Source organism: Bidens hawaiensis, unplaced genomic scaffold, assembly GCF_021521415.1.
Source record: "Bidens hawaiensis isolate Kalapana, Puna unplaced genomic scaffold, B.hawaiensis_p1.1 tig00012610_1, whole genome shotgun sequence".
Lineage (NCBI taxonomy): Eukaryota > Viridiplantae > Streptophyta > Magnoliopsida > Asterales > Asteraceae > Bidens > Bidens hawaiensis.
In genome coordinates this window covers 391,341-395,927 of record NW_027492036.1, presented here as the reverse complement: position 1 = coordinate 395,927, position 4,587 = coordinate 391,341, and the positions used below count along the sequence as shown (strand labels likewise).

The following is a 4,587-nucleotide window of genomic DNA, read 5'->3' as shown; positions in this document are numbered from 1 at the left end:
GTACTAGAGCGTGCTCCTCCTCGTACTGTTGTCAGTGAGCTGCCACCCTGTGATTGGTTCATGGGCTGCTTTGGTCAGATCTTGTCTATTTTGTCCATACCTTGGCAGGTATAGTACAAAAGATCCTCCAGAAGCGTACGGACTGGCTCATTTGGGCGGGAGTATTCCCGCCTTGCTCATTCCTTCTTCAGGTGACATTACTGAATTATTGAGTTAGTGCCTTGTGCGTGTAGCCTTACTATTAGTGCGGGTAGCCTTCCCTGATGGCTTGTATCCGCAGCTGCGGGAACAGGCGGGGTACTTCACCATTGGGAGGCTTTTCCTGCGGGAACAGCTGGCGTACTGCGCGTAAGGTCTTCATCTCTCTAAGCATGGTGGGTCCTGCGGAACCAGTTGGTCTTTGCGCAAACGTCCCTCTTCAAGGTGAGTCTTGCGGGTTCAACTGGGCTCTGCTGGGACCTACCTCTTCAGGATGTTAAGTCACAGAGAGTCGACATGGAGGCAAGGGACCAGTCAAGGGTATGAATGGTTGTTGAGAGCTGAGTTCAATACTAATGAACACCCCTTTAGCCAAGAATCCAACGTAGATACTTCATTTCATGGTGTTTTAGCGAACAAGCAACGATGCGCGAAGACATGTATTTTTTTGTTGGTGGGAAAATGTGGCAAGCCAAACGTTTGAAGATCATATCTACTTAATGTTGTGCTTAATCCCGTGGAGGTTTTCGTATACTCTTACAGGTATCTAGGGATTGCCTCAACAATTAAGTAAAGAGTGCACATTAAAAGTACTTGCATCTCTCGATTATTGTTGGTCGGGAGTTGGGACAACTTCCCTAATGAACCCACGAAGAGACGATGCCAATGACTCGTGTTTATAGATATGTTTTTCTTATACAAATCAACATAGAAATACATACATTTCTGAAATCCAATTACTACATACCAAAAGGGCAATTCAAATGTCCAGTTATTGTCACTTTATACAAGCATTTCATGTTCAAAATAGTTGAATTATTCAAATATAGACACATGTCAATGTAATTGTTTAATGAATATAGCTTCTTTTCGTCCTTATGCATTTAACAACTTATAATCATCGTCGATCTCCATCAACAAAATTAAGTTTAACATAAACGTTACAAGAAAGTAGTCAATGACAAAAAGAAAGAGGCTATTCTAAATCCAAATTTAAAAAAGGTGTATTGGTTTTTATTAATCTCAACTATCATCTTTTGGTCGCTGGCGGTCCCAACTAACGAATTAGTTGTTGATGGTCCCAACTTTTAACTTATTTCTTCTCAACGGTTCACGACTAACAGAATCCTAACTCTGTAACTTGCAGGTCGCCGGAAAAACATTTTTGGCCGGAAAACTCACATTTTTCAGGAAAACCCAACATTTTCGTCCCAAATATCTTTGTAACCTTATAACAGACCTTTAGGAACATTTTTCTAGTAAAAAACCCAATTATTAAGGTCGTCGGAACTCTAAAACCATTGTCGGAATTGATTGGTGGTGCTCAAATGGTGGTGGTCTGGTCGTGAGTCAGTTGGTGGTGGTGGTGTTCAGATTGAGTTTATCGGCAAAATATGTGACTTTCTCTGGCTAAAATTGTTTTCCCGGCGACCTACGAGTAACGGCGTTAGAATTATGTTAGTCACGGACCGTTGGGAACAGATACGTTAAAAGTTGGGACCGTCGACAGCCAATTCCTTAGTTAGGACCAGCAGCGACCAAAAGATAATAATTGGGATTAATAAAACCAATACATCTTTGAAAAAACAAATAAATATTTACAAAATGGGCCCTGAACATTTTTATACTAGTGTGGGCCAAAACAAAACTGGGCGGGTTAAAAAACTATATTAAACCATAAGATAATTAAAAGTTTTATTTGAATATAGTTTTCTTCTAAATAATAGTTAACTGACTTTAACTAACTAATCTAATACACTAAAAAAGTGATCAATGCATCAGGTAAACAAGATGAGTTCACTCAACTAACATCCATGCTTTCAATCACTTCAAAGTGCATCTGCATATTAGCCATCTTATCACCAAAATAAAACCTTTCACAAAAACTCAACTTACTGCCACTTTTTCGAGACTCAACATCAAGCAAATTGGCCATTGTGTCCTTCTCCTTCCCCACCCAAGCGCGCATGCTATCCCGCCATTGTCTCGGTGTTCCATGAAGCACAAAGCGAAGCCCCAATGTGCGTTCTGAAACACGTTTAGCAATTCTTTTAATAACATCTTGGTCGGTAATGTATGCTCCACTAGAGTTTAATCCAACATCCACATAATGGATTTAGGCTATGCTGTTTAAAAGGCTTTCTTTTGAAGTCGGTATAATATCGGGCTTGTGTTCGGAGGAGGCTATGTTTGACTTTATTTCAGAGAAAGCGAGCTCAGTGACTAGCTGGTTAATTACTGCTCCGCCCTTGCTAAATCCGAAGAGTAATGTTTTCGGTTTGGAAAAACATGACCCGAAGGCTTCATCGACACATGGTTCCTCGGGTTTACTCAAAAGGGTATTTTTGACCTGTGATTAAAAGAAAACTAAGATTCCATAAGCCTGTTGTCCATTTTTTTTAAATAATAGTATAAGTAAATCTTTGAATAAAATGATTAAAAGAAAAATAAGATTTGATAAGCTTGATTATTATCACAAAAACAATATATTTAGATTAATTATCCAAACTCTTTGAATAAAATGCTTCAGGAGGCTGTATGCAATTAAGTATAGGGCTGTTCAAAAAGCTCACAGCCCGTGACTCACTCGAAATCGGCTCGTTCGTAAACCAGCAGAGCCGACTTGGTTTGTAAACGACCCGAGCCCTAGCCAAGGTAAGCTCAGCTCGTTGGCTTGCACGTTCGGCTCAGCCCAAATTTTAATATATATAAACTATAACCCGAAAGCATATACCAAATTTAAATTGACCCAATCATAAGCAAAACGCTTAAAACTACCACCTCTAATAACATGTAATAATTACAGTATTAAAACTTTTGAAGTTGTTAACTTGCATTTACCTCTTTGAGGCAACTTGACAACAATGAAACTATTGACGTAGAAGCCGGATCTCCAGTCGTGTCATATGACGTGGGCTCACCCCACTGATTTACTGATTGTATAAAGTCCTTATAAACAGCAAAAGGCCCGTTAAACTTGGAGGCTTCAATAACCCAAACGTTACAATTTTCACCAAGTTTTGAAACAATAATCTCAGCAATCTTTTCAAGATCCGACAGTTTTTCAATCACTGGATTCCCTGTTCCTCTGACTCTGTCACCATTGAAGAATATAGCATTCATAGAAGGTACCTGCGTAGATTAACGGTTAATAATAGCGCATAAATAAGCATGTAACAATGTTGAAGACTTACAATTGGATTTTGGGAAGAAGATGATACACAAAGAGATGTTGCAACTTTGTAATGACTTCTGCTACCGGGACACAAAGGAACTTTTAATATTCCACTCCAACGGGCCATGATTTCTGACCTGTTAGATAGTATTATTCGCGCTCAAAACTCATATACGAGCACTTCACTAACTTTGCAGTGTTGTTGACTTGTTGGCTGATAAATAATCTTTTCAATACTTTAAATATCCTTTGTTTCGTTTTTTTTTCATTTATCATAGTATATCGATTTGTTTCATCAACAATTGGTGTGATGTTTGTGGAATCAGTAAAGTGTAAGTTTCGTATTTCCAAATAGCTTTCTGAATTGTGGATGTTGCACTATCAGATTTAGGTATTCGTTTGTTCGAAATTTTATTCGAATAAGACAAGACAGAAAGTTTTGTAAAAACGGGAACGGAATTCTCTTTGAAAACGAAGTTGTAAGTTGGTGTGTTAAACCTACCTACCAAACGAACTCCTTCATATCAACGGTCAGTAGTTACTTATACTACCTACCACTGATGATCAAAGTTGTGTGCTTTAGTAATAATCTTGAACCGGTGTGTACTCCATACCGCGTAACTTGTATCAATGTTTATTCCAAGTTCTCATTTGGTCTTAAATAAATAAATAAATCCGATTACACTAAAATGACATTGACGACACGAAAATCGCCCAATCGGGTGACGAATTCTCAAATTGATTATTATAAGATCAATGAGTAGCAGTCAATAGTGATTATAGCAATTTAAAGCACAAATAAAACTGAAGGAGACATACCAGAGCAGAGCACAAGGCAGTTTCGATTAACAAAGATCGCTGCTTGTTCACAACCAGATTTCCAGAAACGGTGATGGTTAACTGGCCTTTATTTTTTGGCCCATAAAGTTTTCGGATCTTTCATTTTAACCACCAAACTTTCACTTTCTAACTTAGGCATCTATAGACTTTTTCTCAGGTTATTCTCGATGTCTTTTTATGGGGAGATACTATTTTAACCAGGGGTGGCAAATGGCTTGGGATGAGTTGAAACGGGTCATGGGTTAGAATATTGAAAAAAAGGTTATTTTAGTTTGGGTCGGAGCGGGTCAGAGTCAACAGATCAAGTTAGAACGGGTTCGAGTCGGAATGGATCCGAGTCAAAATGGGTTTCGAGTCCTTTTTTTTAACCTAAA

General features: G+C 38.6%; 1 pseudogene across 1 annotated transcript; it reads right to left on the bottom strand.

The window, feature by feature from the left end:
• Window positions 1-1,863: 1,863 nt before the first annotated feature.
• On the bottom strand, window positions 1,864-4,211 carry LOC143541520 (uncharacterized; annotated as a pseudogene). The gene is made up of 4 exons (XR_013136764.1): window positions 4,189-4,211; window positions 3,393-3,510; window positions 3,040-3,330; window positions 1,864-2,548 (listed from the first exon to the last, which is right to left on the bottom strand). The product of XR_013136764.1 is annotated as an uncharacterized LOC143541520 (transcript).
• Window positions 4,212-4,587: the final 376 nt, after the last annotated feature.